Source organism: Callithrix jacchus, chromosome 13 (genome assembly GCF_049354715.1).
Source record: "Callithrix jacchus isolate 240 chromosome 13, calJac240_pri, whole genome shotgun sequence".
NCBI classification, from domain to species: domain Eukaryota; kingdom Metazoa; phylum Chordata; class Mammalia; order Primates; family Cebidae; genus Callithrix; species Callithrix jacchus.
Window position 1 is genome coordinate 41,561,620 of NC_133514.1, and position 20,311 is coordinate 41,581,930.

Consider the following 20,311-nt stretch of genomic DNA (forward strand, 5'->3'; position numbering starts at 1 on the left):
AATACAAAATTAGCTTGGCCTAGTGGTGGGCACCTGTTCCCAGCTGCTCAGGAGGCTGAGGCAGGAGAATAGCTTGAACCCGGAAGGCGGGGTTTGCAGTGAGCCGAGATCACACCACCGCACTCCAGCCGGTGAGTTTAGGGATCTGGGGGGAGGTGGTGTGAATGTTCTAGAAGCAGTGGTGATCCATGCAAAACTCCATGAAATAACCAACTATCACCAAACTATATGCTTAAAATGGTAGATTTTATAGTATTTATATCAAAATAAAGCTGTTATTTAGAAATTAAAATTATAATAACTAGTAAGAACAACTACAAAAATCAAAGTAGATACATGTCTAGAAAATATGATCAAAAATTTCAAGAATAAAAAAGAACTTGAAAAAAATCTCAAGTATTAAAGAAATTGAGGCCACAGTGGCTCATGCTTGTAATCCCTGCACTCTGGGAGGCTGAGGTGGGTGGATCACCTGAGGTCAAGAGTTTGAGACCAGCCTGGCCAACATGGTGAAACCCCATCTCTACTAAAAATGCAAAAATTAGTTGGGCGTGGTGGCACGTGCCTGTAATCCCCGCTACTTGGGAGGCTGAGTCAGGAGAATCACTTGAACCCAGAAGGCAGAGGTTGCACTGAGCCAAGATCGCACCACTGCACTGTAGCCTGGGCAACAAGAGCAAAACTCTGTATTCAAATAAAAATAATTGAAATGATCAACCACTTCCTTTCTTCCCTACCATCACCGCTACCACTAACACCACCAATAATATTGTTTTAGAGGTTCAAATGCCCAGATCATTTTATGAGGTTGATAGGTCCATTGCTTTTAAATACAGATGTCAAAACCCTTAAGTAAAATTAACCAACTGAATATAACATTGTGTTTTTTTACGTAATATGTCATGCAATCACGGATTAATTAGTAATACAAACATAGCACGACATTAAAAAATCAATATTATTTACCACATAGACTAAAGGGTAAAAAAATAAATATCTAAATCAATGCAGAAAAATCATTTTACAAAATCCAGCACCTATTTGTATTTTAAAAATTCAGGTAGCTAGGGAAAGATAGGACTGTTCTTCTCTCCATGCAGAGTATATGAAAAATCTACAACAACCATTACACTTAATGTGGAAATACTGACTGCATTCTTTTAAAGACTAGAAACAAAAAAAATCTGGCCACCATCACTACTGCTGCTGAATATAGCACTGGAGTTCCCTGCCAAGAAAGAAAAAGATCGAAGAATAGGAAGGGAAGAGCTACAACTTATTGTTTGCAAATAATAACAAATGTTTATCTAGAAAATTTGGCAGAATCCATAGACAGACCCTTAAAACTCATAAAGAGTTTAGTCAGTTTGATGGACACAAAGGCACGCTGCCCCCATCCTTATTCAATGGAGAACTCATTAGCGCTGCTCCTGGGGTTTGACAGACTCCAGCCTTTTCAGGGATCCCCTGAGCTACAGATTTGCCCAAGGTCAAATCCTTCCCAGGGTGTGATGATAAAAGTACATAAGTCAAGGGGTAACAAGAGAGGTAGCTTGCATTGACTGATTTAAAAAACCACATTACAAACTTTTAACTCTCTTCAATCTGAAGTTAAATAATGTTTAACTTGTGCAAGTACCCTGTATAGAGCCAGGGATTTGAACCCAAGCTTTCTGACTTGAGAGACTAAAGTCTTAACTACAGTGCTGGGCTACAAGATCAGTTTTCTAGCACCCTAAGATCACACGTTGCATATTGGTGCTTCTAAGTGTTCTCAAAGCGTTCTCACCCCAGTTCTTGGGATACACATATGCTTCCCTTTGATATACTAGACTATGTATATGTAAGCAGACCCTTCAATGTCTATTGCAAGACTGACCTGGCTCTGAAATCTTCTCCTGCAGCTCCAGACACTAATTTCATCCTATACTGACCTCTCATGGCTCTCATTGTCTTGGCCACATAGTTTAGCCCTTTCTGATTTTCATTTCAGCAATTTGTAAAATACAGACTAATAACTGCCCGGCTTATCTCATGTGGCTCCAAACCACAGCCCTTTGGCAAAGAACAAAGCCTGATGAGTCTTCCATATTCTAACAAAGTACAATATACCATAGGTGTCCAAAAAATGCTCCTTGATTTGAAATGATTACATCTAGTATATTAATTAGTCTCGCTGTCTCAGACTGAAGTTAAAGCAAAGGAAACAGAAGTGTCTGTCAAACTCAGTTCTGCTTGTCTTTCTCAAACACGTGGTCAGGATTCTATAATTTCTTCCTGACCCTCATCATTCTTGACAATCTAATTTTGATTCAGTCTCTTCACAAAAGTCAGCCCACAGATAAATATGCACATATAAAGTTAGTCTAAAACTACTGAGAAGTGCTTAACCAGTATAATCATGCATTCAGGCTGGACATTTTCCCATCCAGGGAAAATAATAATGTCTTCATCCTAACGTCATTGGCAGCATGCATAGCCCTCTCCCTCCCGCCACCCGCTCTTAGCTAGATTTCAAGTCAGCCTGGCCCACTTCTTTTCACCTGCTGACTGATTCACCATTTCATAGAAATGTATTAAAAACTTTGAAAACTGATTAATAAGGGTGGAAAAATTACGACCATTTTTTTTTTTTAAGGAGAGAGGGTTTAGCTGCCTTCAGCTCCTCGACAGCCCACTGCAGTTGTTTCTGACTTCCATGACAAAACACAGCAGCCAAGGGGAGGCTGCGGCTGCTGATTCCTTTCTTCCTTGCTAAGAAGAAATTAGTGCCTTAAACACAACCATCTGTTCTGCGCAGGCCTTTCTTCTGGACTTCAACAAGGGGGTGATACATCGATTCTAAGTCAAATTTCAATCTGATTCCTGGTATTTCTAATCTTACTCCTCTCTGCTGAGAGTGGATTTACAAAATTGGGCCAAAGTGAGAAAGGAAGCTGACTGATGTTTGAGTCCTGTTAATATTCATAGCTTGTGTTTTTTACTAGATTAAACCAATTCTACCAAAAAGAAAAAAGAAAAACAAACTCTGCTATATTTCACCTATGAGAAAAGTTGAATGTTCATGAATTACGGAAGGTAAATAGTACACAGCAGTACATGACATTCATTCATTCATTCATTCATTCACTCATTGTTCAAACCTCTGATGCCTATCTTACACAGACAAGGGTCAAAATATACCAGATTAAGTAATCTGGAATGTGAAGTATTTTGGTTGAGTTATTGCTACCAAAACAAAGAATAGCCAGCATGCACATTCTAGTTATTCTCTTGTGAAATCTCAGCATCTCCTTCCGTGAGCCTCCATTCATTTACCATCCTCATTCAGTCCTTGTCCTCCCAACTTATAGACCAGAATTCACACAGTCACCTTCTGCAGTGTGACATCTTCTTTTGGCTTGGTATGTGTAATGAAATTCCCCTTCCTCAAGAATTCTGGACCCGAGGATAGATGGAAACAAACAGGCTGTGCTAACAGAAGAAAATTAGGATTGCATTTCACTGAAGGCTGTTCTAGGTCCACAAAGAGTAACTGGAATGTAATTTTGGATTCAGTTAACAAGATTAAAACAGAACAGACAGAGTCTGTCTCTGAATATAAAGATAGGTAACATTCCAAAACCGGTTTCACAGAGAAGTTTTTTCAATAAACACCAAGAGCGGTACATAAATTAATTGTAACATGCTGACTAATGTGTGTTTCCTTAACTATAAAATGTAAAGGTAGAACATGAGAATTTCAAATGTCCCAATCAATTTTAACACTCTGTATTCATTATATGGAGACTTTGAAATGCCATCTCAACTTTAGAGCACTACTGCTTATAATAGAAAAGAAGGGAGATCTGAAATCAATGACCTCCGTTTGCACCTTATAAAACTAGAAAAAGAAGACGACCACAGTCTTCTTTTATAGAATAAGTTCCAAGACCCACAGTGGGTGCCTGAAACTACAAATAGTGCCAAACCCAACGGCTGTCCATCAGGACATGTTTCTGTCCATGCGATCCATCAATAAATGTAATGCCTTTCCACCTTAACTAAGCACTTATCACACACTGAGGTCATAACTCTTTCAGTTTGAAATGCGACAGTGAAAGTAACACGAATTTCTTTTTCTTCACAATTTCATGGATGGAAGATTTATTCTTACTGTAAATCTTAGCAACCTCAGCATACAATTTTTTTCCTTATTAAGTTGAGAACTTTTATGATTTTACTTAAAGGAAACACTTTACAGCTTCTCTTTGGCATGTTTGAGTTGCCAGCACCACTACTCCAGTGCTTTGGAGCCATTAAGTCAAGTAACGGTGACTTGGACACCAGCATGGTGATGCCTCCTCATCAGTGGATCTGACAACCTTTGAGGTCTGCAAGTGTGACTCACAGGCAGACAGCACCTGCAGCACAGAGACACTGGGATTCACGGCCAGGGCAGGATGAAGCTGGATGGGGTGAGGTTTCACGTGCTGCTCAGGACAGAACACAACTTAAACCTTATGAATTGTTCATTTCTGGAATTTTCCATGTAAAGTTTTTAGACCATGGTTGGCTGTGGGTAACTGAAACTGTGAAAAGCAAAACCATGGATAAGGAAGACTATGTAAATTAATCCTCATGAAAGCAGAAGAAAGGAAAAAATAGAAGTATTAGAGTGAAAATCAAGAAAACAAAAACAGAAATACAACAGAGAAAATCAATGAAAGCAAAAGCTCATTCTCTGAGATCAGCAAAATTGAGAAATCTCTAGTCAGACCAATAGAGTAACAGAGAAAAGATACTAATCACGAATATCAGGAATGAGAGAAGAAAGTACACGACTCCTTCCACAGATATTAAAATAATAATCATGTAATATTATAAATAATCTGCCAATTAATTCTACGACTTAGATGAAATGAGCAAATTATTTTAAAAAACAAACTACCAAAGCTTAAGAATAAACAGATTACCTGAATAGATTATTTATTAAAGAAATTAAATTTGCGGTTAAAATCTTCTCACAAAGGAAATGCCACACTTGGATGGTTTCACTAAGAAATTCTACCAAACATTGTACACCAATTCTAGAAAAAATTTCCAGAACACACTGAGTGAACGGATGTTCAGAAGGAGCGGAGGAGCACAGGATGGCATCCAGAGAGCGCAGGGGACCAGAGATGTGACCAGGTACCAAAATCACAATGGGATCAAAGGTAACATGGAAGCTGTCCTACGAATTCCAGAGTACTTAAGCCTGTGAAATCCCAGCCTGAGCCACACTTCCAAAGCAAAGGGTTATAGTCTGAAAACAGATAACCACAGAAACTATACTGAGAGAGTAATTACAATTTACAAAGTGATTTCACATACACTATCATCTCATAGCCTATCTCATCTGATCCTCCAAAAACCCCAAGGCTCAGAAAGGCTGAGCAACCGGCCAAGGTCACACAGGTCCTTCTCCCTGGCTCATGGCTGAGTTAGGCCATCTTCTGCTCATGCAGTTCCCCTCACCTAGTATCCAGCCTTCTGCAATAGAAGCTTCTTGAGGGCAGGGACTAGTCTGAATTGCTCACTGTTATATCTCCAGAACTCAGAACGTAGATTCTTTTAATAATATTTATTGACCAACTACTGACTCTAAGATCAGCATACTTTTCACGACACTGACCAGCATATTCTGCAATGTTTTGTCTTCACCTAAGAAATAGAAGCTCTCCCTTATAAGTCCACACGCAAGGAAGCTATAGAAGGCCAGGCCTGTGCCCTGGTGCCCACTGGCCGCTCAATTAATTGGATTGCTATGAGCACCAGCTAACTTCATCAAGAGGGGAGCTGCACAGCAGAGGAGCCGTGACTCCACATCTGGTGGGTTGATTCAAAATGCACCAGTGTTGCTATCCACCCAAAGCATGCAATGAGTTCACCTCTTTCTGGGATTAAAAATACTAGAACTAGCTATGGGGTTGAAACTAGACAGGCTGGACTTTGAGGCAGAAAATACTTTTACATGAATTTTCTATTACTTTGCCTACAACAAAACTCCTATGTTTCACTTTCAATTTTCTACACGTCTGTATGTGAGCTACATACTGTGAGCATATGCTGTGTTGAACCATGCGAAACTACCATTTTTGTATGTGAAAATGATTAAATATTGGCAATTTCAGATGGTTCAGCTTTGTTTTTTTATAAACTGAAAACAGTCTTAAAAAAAAAAGTAGACTATAAATATGCATATTTTCCCTGAATTGGCCACTTTCCTCTCTCAATTCCAGTAATACTAATATAATCATAAGATTAAAAATCTTGCCATTAGCAACCAAGATATCCTTCAGTAGATAAAAGGATAAACTATGGCACATCCATACAATGGAACAGTATTCCTTTTTTTTTTTTTTGAATGAGAAAACATTTATTCCTTCTCCAAACAGCATCCCAGGGCCGGGCATCGCCCCCAAGGATTTGTAATACATTCGGCACAGAGTGGGAGCCATGGGGCATGGGACACCCTTGCCCTCCCCATGCTTCCTAAGTAACAACTGCAGAATATTTACATAAAGCTGGGTGTTGTCAGGCAAAGCCCTTCCCTGCTGCCAGGGGTGGGAGCAAGGAGGAAGTGCTGTGGGCACCAGCTCTGCCTCCACACCATGGGGGCAGCCCAGAGGCCACTGGCCCAGGGTGGTGGCCCCCAGATCATACAGCAGTGGGCCTAGTGGGAGCAAACCTGAGTGAGGACGCAGGAGCCTGGTCCAGCCCCGATGCACAGGGTAGGTGTAAGGCCCCCCAAGAGTCTTCGGCAGAAAACACAGATAACAGTGGCTCCCACGGCCTGACCCGGGCTGGGGGAAAGCTGAGGCACTGGTAAGTAGCATGTGGGTGCCTGCTGGCTTCTAGCCACTCCAGGCGGGGCTGGGGTCATTAAAAGCAAGGAGAAACACTAGCTAAAAATCCTTTCCTAAAAGTGCCCATCTTATAGTAAGATTAGCAAGGGCCCTTTGGCCCTCGGTCCTTCCTGGTTATTGACTGTCCCTGGTTCCTAGGAAGACAGAGCTGTCCTCCAGCTAACGCTTCTCCTCTCTATAAAGCAGTTTTACTATTTCCTTCAGAGCAGGAGCCAAAATAGTATAGGAGGGGAGGGAGGCACCTGGCACTCCCTAGGCCTACACAGGAAAAACAGAACCGAAGGCAGAATCATTGTATGAGATATTTATTAAAGGAGTGTCTCGGCAAAAAAAATTGGATTTTTTTTTTTTTTTTTTTTAACCAAACACTCATCCCATTTAATTTCCTGTTACATGCTCTGAGGAAGCCAAGAACATTAGGTCCCAGGGCAGCAATGCTCTGAGATTCCAGCTCAGGCCCCCTCTATGTGACAGATTCATGCACACACATCCACGCACATCATAAAACCAGGCAGAAATACACATGCATGCACAGGTGGCTAGAGAACCATAGGGCAGGATGGGAAAAAGGGCTGGTCAAGGATATGCAATCAACTGGAAACTGGGACCTAGAGAATGCTTCTGTTGCAGGCTGAACATGAGTTAAAATTAGAACAAAGGCAGAACACAGAATAAAGGTGGGATGCTCAGACAAGAGGTTGGATAGATGGAGAGATTGAGATGCAGGGAGTGTTTTGGGAAAGCAGCCTCAGAAAGGGAGGTTTTTCTTTATTGGGAACTCAGGTGGACAGGGGTCCTATGACTCCAGTGATATACTGAGGCTGAGGGAATATGCCACAGCATTGCCTCTGCAATCTGTGTCCTCTCCCAAAGTAGAGGAAACCATGAGCCCCAACTTCTGTCCCTCCCCATTAACACTCTTAAGGACTTTCCCATTACCCAAAAAGAAATTACCACCCCGCCCCCCCACTACAAACACACACAAAGTTAGGTCCAGCATAGGCCAAAGTTAGGCCAAGCATAGAAAGCCTCAGTAACTCTTCTTGGTGGAACCAAAGCCAGAGAAGCCCATCACAGCTGCCATCTCATCATCCTCCTCAAATGTCAAGTCCTCCTCAGCCCTCCTTTTCTTCTCCTTCTGTTTCTCTTTCTTGTATGCTTTGGCCTTTTCCTCCTCTTCTCTGAGCTCCTTCATCCTTTCCTCAAAATCATAATCCTTCTGCTTTTCTTCCATCTTCTTCTTGTTGACCTCAGAAAGTTTCTTCACCCGATCCAGGGTGGAACGTTCCACACACATAGACATGCCGAGGTTTCTCTGATGTTTCTTTCCATTAATGTGATCCAGAAAGTTGATGGAGTCCTTCACCACACAGTCACAGACATTGCAATAACATCCTCCCATCTCAGATTGAGGTGTCGTCTTGGTAATAACAATTGTCGTCCGAGGCCAGTGGATCACGAGGTCAAGACCATCCTGGTCAACAAGGTGAAACTCCGTCTCTACTAAAAATACAAAAAATTATCTGGGCATGGTGGTGCGTGCCTGTAATCCCAGCTACTCAGGAGGCTGAGGCAGGAGAATTGCCTGAACCCAGGAGGCGGAGGTTGCGGTGAGCCGAGATCGCGCCTTTGCACTCCCACTTGGGTAACAAGAGAGAAACTCCGTCTCAAAAATAAATAAATAAATAACAATCGTCTTCCCAAGTTTGGATTCCAAGTCCACCCTGTAGTCCCTGCGCCGTAAAAGCTCTCGCTTGACAGGCTGCACTGGTTTTCCATCCTTCTTTACTCTCTCTTCCGTGAGCCTCTTCTCGGCGAGTTTCTTGTATTCATCTTTGTCACACTTTCGGCGAAGTCCAAATTTTTGTCCCGCTGCCCGACACCATCTTCACAGCAAAGTGAATGGCAAGCCGAAAAAAATCCGAATTTTTTTTTTTTTTTTTTTTTTTTTTTAGGGCTTGTGCTTATTTATTAGATATGATCTCTCAGGGGTAGCTGAACTTGCTGTATTTGTTCTCTTTGGGCCCAGCTGCCAAGTCAATCTGTCAAGGTTAAAACACCTCCAGTCCCAGGGATTGGCTGTCTCCTGGTGCAAAGATGCCTGGGGACGGGCTGCAGGTATCCAAGGGGCCGAATTCAAGTAGGAAGCTGCAGCTGCTAAGCCAGCAAAGCTGGTGCCAGGTTGGAGGTGGGGAGGCGAGTGCTGTGAGGTGCTGGGATCTGGGAGTCGGGGAGAGGCCAGGGTGGTACCTGCCAAGGCTGATTTCCTTCTGGCAGCTGGGGATCAACTGGAAGCTTTCTTCCGGACTTGAAGGGAGCAGAAGGGCTGCCTCAGCTGTTTTTTCCAATCGTTGATGCAGCCGAGGTGTGTGTTGGTCACAAAGTTTCCCGTTCCCGACAGGTCAGGAGGCCCCTCCTCTCTGCTAACCGGGCCATCATTCCACATGACCAGAGCGGCCCCTACGACCAGAGCGGCTTTGTCAGCGCCATCCGGCAAGTCATCACCACCTGCAAGCAGGCAGTGGGACCTGGTGGCATCCACGCAGGCCCAGTCCAGATCGTCAACAAGTTCCTGGCGTGGAGCGGCGTCATGGAGTGGCAGGAGGCCAGGTCTGAGCCCAACAGCTGGTCCAAGAGGTGGCTGCCGTCCCACGTCTACGTGAACCAGGGAGAGATCCTGAGGATCGAGCAGTGGCCAAGAAAGCTGTGCATGCAGCTCATCCCGCAGCAGCTGCTGACCACGCTGGTGCCGCTGTTCCGAAACTCGTGCCTGGTGCAGTTCCACTTCACCAAGGACCTGGAGACGCTGAAGAGCCTGTGCCGGATCATGGACAATGGCTTCGCTGGCTGCGTGCACTTTTCCTACAAGGCGTCATGCGAGATCCGCGTGCTCATGCTCCTGTACTCCTCGGAGAAGAAAATCTTCATCGGCCTCATCCCCCACGACCAGGGCAACTTTGTCAACGGCATCCGGCGCCTCATTGCCAACCAGCAGCAGGTCCTACAGCGGAACCTGGAGCAGGAGCAGCAGCAGCGAGGGATGGGGGTCTAGTGGCTACCCCGGACTGGGCCCCTCCAGGAGTCACAGACGAGGCCCCTGCAGAGACTGGTGACACACTTCTGAGCAGGGGCCCCTGGGGACTTCGACTGCCCAGCAACATGGAGGATGGTGTCCTGAGGGCTCAAGGATGGTCTCCAACCCTGTGTGTTTCCCCAATAAAGCCTTTTAAAAACCTATTAAAAAAAAAAAAAAAAAAAAGATGCATGTGCCCAGTTGTTGTCTGCCATACAGAAGGCTCAGAAGGAGCCTCAGCGGGTACCAGCAACATGGATTTCCTCAGATACTGAGTCTTAATGAGACTTCTCATTGAATGTCAGAGTTTTAACACTGTACCCTTGTCACAGCCCTCTACAGCTGCAATCTAAAACAGCAGCATTTGACCCATTATAATGTGTACAACTTTAAAAGTGCAGCAGTTTATTAATCTTATCTGAAAAAAATTTATTGTATGGTTATGTAGTTACCTATTTGGCTATTAATTTTTTTCCCTTTACCTCATATGAAGCTGTGGTAGAAATATGAATAATGTTAAGACACTGAGTATGAGACTTTTCAGATTTCACATGATCTTTTAAGATTCAAATAGAGCTTTCCTAAATTAAAAAAAAAAATACTATTCCATTGTATGGATGCGCCATAGTTCCATGGCACAGGAAGGAAGGAAGGAAGGAAGGAAGGAAGGAAGGAAGGAAGGAAGGAAGGAAGGAAGGAAGGGAGGGAGGGAGGGAGGGAGGGAGGGAGGGAGGGAGGGCGGGCCAGCGGGCAGGTGGGATGGAGAGGGAGGGAAGGAGGAGGGGAGGGGAAGGGAGGAAAAGAAAAGAAATAAGCTATCAGGCCATGAAAAGACATAAAGAAAACTTAAATGTATATTACTAAGTACAAGAAGTCAATCTGAAAAGGCCACATCCTATATGATACTAACCATATGATGCTCTAAAAATGCAAAACTATTGACATGGTAAAAAGATTATCAGTTGCCCAAGAGGTGGGGTCGGGGGATGGTGACTAGGTGGAGCACATCGGATTTTTCAGCCAGGGAAAATGCTCTGTATGACACTGTAATGGTGGATACATATCATGTATCTGTCAATAGTCATCGAACCTATAACACACGGAATAAGCCCTGAGCTCATCAGTGGGCTTTCTGTGGTAATGATGTGTCCACGTGGGTTCATTAATTGCAACAAATGTGCTGCACTAATGCAAGATATTAATAACAGAGAGAAACTGTGGTGAGAGGGAGTACATGGATACTTTCTGCTCAATTTTTTGTAAACCTAAAACTGCACACAGAAATAAGTCTATGGAGGCAGAGGTTGCGGTGAGCCGAGATCGCGCCATTGCACTCCAGCCTGGGTAACAAGAGTGAAACTCCGTCTCAAAAAATAAATAAATAAATAAATAAATCACAGAAACAAAAAACAAACAAACAAAACCCTACTTTGCCTTTTGTTGCCAGGTAAGAAAACCAAAGGAAAGGTGAGAGAAGGCACAGAATAGTCCGTGTGCACCTGGCAGGGGAAGGACGCCACTCACTGTCCACACAAGGCGCAAGACAAGTCCCAGAGCCACGCTCCATCGATTTTCCAATCGGCCAAGGGCTGACCTTTCCTTCCTAATAGCATGACTTAACAACAGCCTTGAAATCCTTTTGCGAATTTGCTGCTTCCTTTCAAGCGTTACAAATTTTCCATTTGGGGGTGTTTCTAAAGCTCTCGTGACGTTTAATCTCATCTCCAAGTCATGCCGAAAAGTCCAACACTTGCAAACATTTCCAAGTAAAATGAATTGCTTATGACGAGCAATGTCCCCAGTGTTTTCAAACCTGCTGGTCTGTGAGGACCAGAGTCACTCATTTGTGTCTATGTCATTTGTCTAAGCCCTGGGATTTCTCAAGGTTGAGGGGTCCCCTGAGATGTGACATCTGTAATTATAATCCATCTGAATTCCTCTTGTCACCTTCTTCAGGAAGAGTGTGACAGACCCGCCCGTCCTTGGGATCTCTTAGTAGAAGCACATATTTATATATTTTCTGCCCTAGATCTGCACGCTCCTCAAGGACATATGCAAGCTTCCATCTGTGGAAAACAAACTGTGTTTATTTCTCCCCCCTCCCTGGTATTCTCATTCAGTTAAGCAGAATGTCCACTTTCACCAAAGAGAATTTCTCTTGCAATTAGTTATCTGCCAGATGACTTAGGAGATACCAAAAGGCAATTTTTTTTTTTCCTTTTTACCTCTTTGGAACTTCTTGAACTTGAAAGTAAATATCATTTAATCAAATGCATGGATGCATTAGTGCTGATCCACATTATGCATCAGCACTAATGCATCCATAGAAGTAGGATAATGAGGCTCTTTCTTACTGGGGTAGGATATCTTTAGGAAGAACTGACCTCACGCATGTGGAGGGTAAACAGCTTGTCTGCACCATTGGCTACAGAGACTCCATGGGCATTTGGAGGCACTGGAATCTCGAGACTCAGACATCAAGTGCTTCAGAAATGAATTTACGCTACACCATAAAGCAACACACCATATAGCACTCTGTGTCTTGGCTCTGACCACTAGTTAAAACCTGGGGCACCCAGAAAGGAAACATACTATGTTGCATTTCACAAAGTCTTTCTCCAGCCACATGACCCCAGGCACTCTCTACAGGAGAGCCCACAGTCCTGCTTCTCTATCAACCTTCTTCCTGGGAGTTTACTTGGGCTTTGTGTTGCCTCCCTGTCTTAGGGATGCAGGAAACACAACTCAAGAAGGAATGAAGCCCACCAGCAGAGCACGTGGCCTGGAGCAGGAAACTGCAGGGCAGTGTGGTCTGGGTTTTAGCTCACTGATGCTGTTAGACACACTATCCTGCTGCCTTTCCAACTCTCCCTTCCCCAGTGGACGCAGGTGTTCCCAGATCAGGCATGTCCCTCCCCTGTGGCTCAGTTTTCTTCTCTCTGGGTCTTTGTCTCAGCTGGGGACACACACAGCCAGCTGTCAACATCAAGGTGTTGTGCTTTCGTGTGGCAATGATTGCATTGATGTGAGGACGAGGGTCTACAGGTGGGCTGGGGACACCCGGCAAAAGTGGCAAATGGCATCTCATTCTCCTGTCAGCAGAGGAGGACGAGATGGCTCTGGAAGCTCAGAAGAAGGAGGCTGACAGACGCAGAAATACTCTGTCTCCAACGTAAGACAAAGCCTCAGAAGTCCTCTCTGCACCTGTATTTCTCCACTTACCAGTGTGTCACCAGCAATGCTATTCTAGCATCCTGGCCATGGTATAACTCCCCAGACCCTTGTCTAATCACACATCTACTCTGGACTTAGCCCTTACCTTGAAAGCCCTAGCCTTGAGCCCATGATTATAACCATGCATCCGATCACTGCGGCTGATCTGGGGGTAAGCCTCCATGAGCAGTCACGGCCAATGGTTTGCACACTCACGTGAAGCACTCATGCCAAAAGGCCCTGGCATACTTGACTCCTAAAGACACAAATACAAACCTCACCCGGTCTGTCCATCAGGCAGCCAAAGACACAAATTGAAAACTGCAAGGGATCCTTATGAAATACCAGGATCACCAGACCACGAGACTGCTTTTTAGTGCAATTTCTGGCCAACATAGTTAACTCCAGAATTTACAGTTACAGAAATTCAATTCAGAGCCTCGGCTGTCCCTAGGCTGAGGGGAGAATTTAGTATCACACCTGCTTCCTCCCACGGGGCTCCTTTTACGTTTTGACTGGCTAAACTGATGCATCAGTGGGGAAACTGCTCTCATCAGTGGAGTGGAGTATTGATTTAAAGGTCTGAGACTCTGGAACTCAAGATATAAACTTTCACTCCCCAGATTTATTTTATACAATCCATTGCATTAATGTTGCATATAAAAATTTCCTCATACTTTATAATAAACATTTTCTGTTCTGCAAATTGCAAACTGATGGCATTCTTGAGCATCCAAAGGGATGTTTTATATTCCATTCATTACCACTGCAAGTATCATAGCATTTAGCCAACACACTGCCTAGACGGGTTTTGGTCACTTCCTGTTACAAAATGAACCGCATAGCAAAAGAAGAGCTTAAAATATATAACCGCAGCTTTCTAATTTTCCACACTTTCTTCTTTGTTCTTCTTTCCCGCTTTCTTCTCACTCAGAGTCTTCAATAGCAACTCTGCTGTGTGAAGAGATAGAGGTTGATGCTGTGAAGTCCCTGCTCAGAGCAACCTAGCTCTCCCCCTCTGGCAGGCTCTCAGGGGCTGGAGCAGCTACAAAGAAAGGGGACGTTTCCGCTCCATATTTAACCTGCCTTGAAAGCCTGAATAGCCACAGATACCCAGTGAACATGCAGAGCAGCTGGTGCACCTAACCTCAGGCTCCATGAGGCTCCCCAGAGGGAGGAGACACCCCACGGTTGTCTGTGCTGCTGAAACATGACACCCCCCTCAAGGCATGTCCCCTGCCATGCCACATCTTCTTTCCCAATAAATGACCCCCACATGATCTACACCGATCAGTATTGAAAAACAAAACAAAGAGCATTGATGTTTCATCTCTGGATGTTTCTTTCTGTATTTAGCCCCAGAGGAGAAAAGCACTTGAGAAAGGGAGAGAGTAAGCGCTGAAGTCAGCAACTCCCCAAGTGGTTGTCTGCTAACCAGAACCCTGAATCTCACCCAGCTCTTCATCACTGTCTCCATCGTATTTAAAAGAAAGAGAAAGAAAAAAAAAAACTTTTGAAACTGCAGACCTACAGTTCTCCCTTAAATGCACTAATTAGAATGGTATCTCTTTCCCCTCCTGGCCCCGCCCCACCCTACACAGCTGCTGCAGCAACTGGAGAGGTGAAGGTGCCTGGAATTGCAAACCCGAAGCGTTTTTCACAGTCTTCCCTTCTGCTTCTTCATCAAATCCACTCCAGAATTCTTTCCCCTTCCAGTCAGAGTTCTCCTTATTTTCTCTCTTTCTCCAGGGTGTCAAGGAAACTGCAGGAAGTCCCAGAACACCTGCTGTGCTGGGAGATCTGATCTACTTCCCAGGGCAGGACTGAATGGGCACAAAGCCTTCCAGCCCTGGAACTGGCTAACTGGCCCCGCTTTAGCCAGTTCGCCTGCTCTTCACCTCCAGGGGCCACAGGCAGGGAATCAGGCCTGGTTAGCTTTGCAGACTCACTCCCCTCACTCTGTGCTCCAGCAAAGCTACGCTATACACCAGGTCCACATACTCGGAGCTCTGCGCTTTTGTGCCATCCACATGGAGTCTCCTTTCCCTTGTGTAACCGCTGAACCCTCACTCACTCTGCAGATCCCACCTCACAGTGCCTCTGTGAATACAGGCCTGTCCACCACACCTTGCATCCTACCCCACTAGCTACTAACACCATCAAAAAGCACCAGCACCTGTCTGTGCAGTGTGCCTCTGCCTGTGCACTTACGGCCTCCTGAGTGACATCACACTTGTGCTGCACACATTAATCCCTGCCCTCAAGGCACCCTGTGCCACTTCCCAGACAGTGCCGACATTACTGTCCACCCTGCATGTTGGGGACCAGGCTCAGTGCTTGGCACATTCTGAGAGCCCCATACATCCTTACTGAATGAAAGAGACCACAATCGATCTCAGCTGCATTGTCAGCTGTCCTTTCACCTCAGACAGTGAAGGTGGGGGGCTGGGTAAGTAGCAAGATTAAGGAGGGTGATATTTGGAGAATCTGTAAAATAACAGGGCTCAGGTATTGTAGCTGTGCACATTACATGACTTCCATGAGCCACAATCTCCTCTAAGGAGGAGCATGCAAAATTGATATAGCTACCACTTAAGAGGTCATCAGAAGAAAGAAACGACAGGATGCATAGAAAGATTAGCACAGCACTCGGTCCTCAGTAAATTGAACTGTTGCCACCAGGAAGCTTATCAGGCACGGGGTCTGTGGACAAGTCACACCCTCCTCACCTGCAGCATCCCCCATGTAGAGGCTGCTGTGATGAACATTAGAACATGCACTAGAACAGGCAGCCTTTGGATGTGGGGCAAGACCTTGAATTCCAGGTCAGAACCCTAGAAGGAGTGAGCCAGGCAATAGGCCAGGGCACTGAGGTGCTGGCAGGTTGCTGTAAGGCAAGGTCCTAGGGAGCCAGTATCAGGTGTCCATGTCTTTCATTCTTCTCCAGGTCTTCACTGCTCCACCAGGCACAGCCCAGCTTCCTAGCAGGGGAAGCAAGAAGGGACAGTACCTTGCCCAAGAATGGGGGGCAGGGGATACCTCTACTTCAGGTTAAGGGATCAGGCTCTTCACTGGCTTTTTCCTGCATCTCTTTGTGACCTAGGAAAGTCTTCAAAGAACTGGAAATTCACAAATAAACTGAGTAGTTATGCTCGGGGACTGGATCTGCAAGTTAATCACCCACATGCATCTTGGAAAGAACTTTCTGATGTTCTCTTCCTCCTGCCCTGGCAAGCATTTATCAAGCTCCACAGTGGAATGTGTTCTTGCCGACTGGCATGGCTCCGCTCCAAGGTCCCAATGCCAGGCTGTTTAATGTATGACAACCCCCAGAGGACAGGACACCTTATTTTTCAAGCCCTGCTTGCAAGCTTTATGAGAAAAGACGTTGCTGAAAGCAGAAAAGAACACTTAGAAACCAATAAACACCTCTTACTCCCTGACTAATTCCACCATGAAGAGCTGCCTTGGGTTTCCATATGCCGCATAAATCCAGTCCATTTTAGAGCCACAGAGGGCCCTGCTGATGCTCCTGATAGTTGTCATCACGTCCAACTTCTGTTGGCTCTGACAGAAGAAAACTTCACTGACAAAGTGGATAATTCTTACTGGCTTTCCCGGAGCGGCACTCAGCTGAGATTAAGTTTCCTTTGCCTTTATTGCTATTGCTACTATTTCTCAGCATTACTTCCAAGGCTTCAACCTAAGCCGATACAGTGTTCTATCAGTAAATAAAACAATGGCTAAATTTGAAGGCAGTTTTAGCAGCGTACAGACTTTCCTCCATCCCTCTTCTCTACTCTGGGTTTTTGAACTGTGCTTCTAGCCATTTGGAGGGGCTTTTTTCAGGCCAGACCCCTCAATTGACTATGAATGGGACATGCTCCCAGCTGGCCTTACCTTTAGCGTCCTGCCTAGCTCCTCTCTTGCTGTGTCTGTCTGCCTGTTTCCATCTTGAGAAACAGATAGAAGGATAGATGGCTGGCTGGATTGATGAATAGAGAGAGACAGACAGAGAGAAGGAAGGAAGGAAGGAAGGGAGGGAGGGAGGGAGGGAGGGAGGGAGGGAGGGAGGGAGGGAGGGAGGGAGAAAGGGAATCCAAAACTATATTTAGATATTAATGATGTTTAGATAGTTTAAAAAGGTTACTGTTCCTCTCTCTCTCCGTTTCCTTTCTGATATGTGTGGGCAGAGACAGACAGAAGCAAGGAGTCAGAGAAAAAGAAAGACTAAGTTTTTTCTTTTTTTTGAGATCCGAGTCTTGTTCTGTCACCAGACCAGAGTGCAGTGGCACAATGTCGGTTCACTGCAACCTGCGTCTCCCGGATTCATGCGATTCCCCTGACTCAGCCTCTGGAGTAGCTGGGACTACAGGTGTGCACCACTAATATTTTTATCTTTATTCCAAATTGAAAGATTGTGCCCCATGACCATTGGAGCTTTCTCCTGAGGGTTCTGAGGGCTCTCTGAAGGGTTTTCCATTTGAATGCCCAAAATAAAGGCAGATATTTTAAAAATTAAAAACAATTTTTATAATGTAAATGGAAAATAATAAAGGTCAGAAGCTCAGCTCTGCATAAGATTAGGAAGAGCATGGATGAGGGTAAAATATAAGGATTTTTTTCTAATTGATCTAACAGATAATAGTTTGTTCAAAATAATAATAGCAACAATGCATTCAATCATATAAGTATTTGTAAGAGAAATGACTGAAAGCAATAAAACAAGGGAAGGGAGGAGGGGATTAGGACCATTCTGATATTATGAGATACACCAACCATGTAGGGGTATAGCGCTATTTGGAAGCAGACTTGGATTAGTTGCAAGTAAATATTACAAACTGTAGTCCAGGCAACAAAAGAGTAAAAACTAAGAATAACTAATATGTTAATAAAGGGGAGAAAACGGAATCATATAAAATACTCAATAAAAACCACAATATGTAGAAAAGAGTACAAGATAAAACCAGAGACTAAAGCAAGGGCGACAGATAGAAAACAGTAACGAATATATTAGACATTAATCTAACCACAGTCATTTGCTGCATGACAGCATTTGAGTCAACAATGGACCACACAGATGATGGTGGTCCCATAAGATTGTAATGGAGCTGACAATTTTCTGTTGCCTAGGATCATCTATTGTCTTGATTTTCTGTTGCCTAGGATCATCTATTGTCTTGATTTTCTGTTGCCTAGGATCATCTATTGTCTTGATTTTCTGTTGCCTAGGATCATCTATTGTCTTGATTTTCTGTTGCCTAGGATCATCTATTGTCTTGATGATCCTGGCCCTGTTAGGCCTAGGCTAATGTGCATATTTGTGTCTTTGTTCTTAACAAAAAAGTTTGAGAAGTTAAAAACATATATATACAAATAGAAAAAAGCTTATAGAATACTGATAAAAGTTAGAAAATATTTTGTACAGCTATCCAGTGTGTTTGTGTTTTAATCTGTGTCGTTACAAAATAATCAAAAAGTTAAATAACATTTTTTAAATTATAAAGTAAAAAATTGGCAGCAAGCTGAGGTTGATTTATTATGGAAGAAAAATATGTTTCATAAGCTTAATGTAGCCCAAGTGTACAGGGTTTATAAAGTCTACAGTAGTGAACAGTAAGGTCCTCAGTTCACAGCACTCACTGACTTACTCAGAGCAACATTCAGTCTCACGAGCTTCATTCACTGTAGGTGCCCTATATGGGTAGGACTGTTTCTTATATTTTATATATGTTTACTGTGCCTTTTCTATGTTCAGATACATAAATACTGACCGTTGTGTTCCATTATTCAGTATAGTAGCATTCGGTACAGGTTTGTAGCCCAGGAGCAATAGTCTCTACCACGTAGCCTAGGTGATATCATCTAGCTTTGCGTAAGTACAAACCTACACCATCGGTAGTAGGATATACCACCTAGGTTTGTGTAAGTACACTCTGATGTTTGCTCAATCATGAAATTCCCTAAGAGGCATTTCTCAGAAACTATATCCTATCATTAAGTATGACATAATAGTGTATCAATAATCACGTTGAACATCAATGGTCCAAAAGCACAAATTAAAAATTGGAGATTGTTAGACTAGATGAAGAGAACCAAAAATTCAACCATATGTCATCTACAGTAAATCATCTTTAAATATAAAAATACATACAGATTAACATAAAATGAATGGAGAAACATATACCATGCTAATACTTGTGAAAAGAAAGCAGAAATAGCTATATTCGTTTCATACAGAGCAGACTTCAGCCCAAGACAAGTTATCAAGGGTAAAAAGAGGTATTATGTAATAATAAAGGGGTTAATTCTCCAAGAAGACATGACAGTCCTTAATGTGTATAGACCTAATAACAAGGTGTCAAAACACATGAGGTAAAAACTGATAGAACTTCGAGGAGAAATAAATGAATCTGTTACTATAGTTGGCCATGTCACCACATCTCTACCCAAAGTGGACAGAGCCAAAAAGCAGAAAACTGGTGAGAACATGAGCACAACACCATGAATCACCTGAATATCAAGGACATCTATAGAATACCCCATCCAGCAACAGCAGAATGTGCACTCTCAAACTCACACAGAACATACATCAAAATAAGCCATATTCTGGCTGCAAAATAAGCCATATTCTGGCTGCAAAACACACCTTAACAAATTTAAAATAACAAAAATCATAATAGAAATAATGGAAATTGATATCAGTCCTCAGACCACAACGGAATTAACCTAGAAATCAATAACAGGAAGAGTTTAAAAATCCCCAAATACTAGAGGACTAAACAATACACTTCTGAATAACACATGGGTCCAAAAAAATCTCAAGAAACACTTTAAAATATTTTGAACCAAATGAGAATGAAAACATAATTTAAAATTTGTGAGATGCAGTAAAGCAGTGTTTAGAGCAAAATTCATAGCACTGAATTCACACACTAAAAAAGAGGAGAAATTTAAAATCAGTCACCTAAGGTTTTACCTCAGAAAACTAGAAAAATATGAAAAAAAATTAAATTCAAATCAAGCAGATGAAAATAAATAAAAATTAAAGCAGAAATCAATAAAATTAGAAAAAGAAAATTAATAGAAAAATTATCACAACCAAATGCTGGTTCTTTGAAAACATCAACGAAAT

General features: G+C 43.3%; 1 protein-coding gene and 2 pseudogenes across 4 annotated transcripts in view; 1 reads left to right on the forward strand and 2 right to left on the reverse strand.

The window, feature by feature from the left end:
- ZMAT4 (zinc finger matrin-type 4) overlaps positions 1–20,311 on the reverse strand; it is a 360,398-nt gene that overhangs the window by 242,255 nt on the left and 97,832 nt on the right. The gene's annotated exons all lie outside the window — the stretch shown is intronic.
- Positions 7,833–8,802, reverse strand: LOC128929438 (zinc finger matrin-type protein 2-like; annotated as a pseudogene).
- On the forward strand, positions 8,988–11,988 carry LOC144578989 (prostate tumor-overexpressed gene 1 protein pseudogene; annotated as a pseudogene). The gene is made up of 2 exons (XR_013525701.1): positions 8,988–9,078; positions 9,251–11,988. The product of XR_013525701.1 is annotated as a prostate tumor-overexpressed gene 1 protein pseudogene (transcript).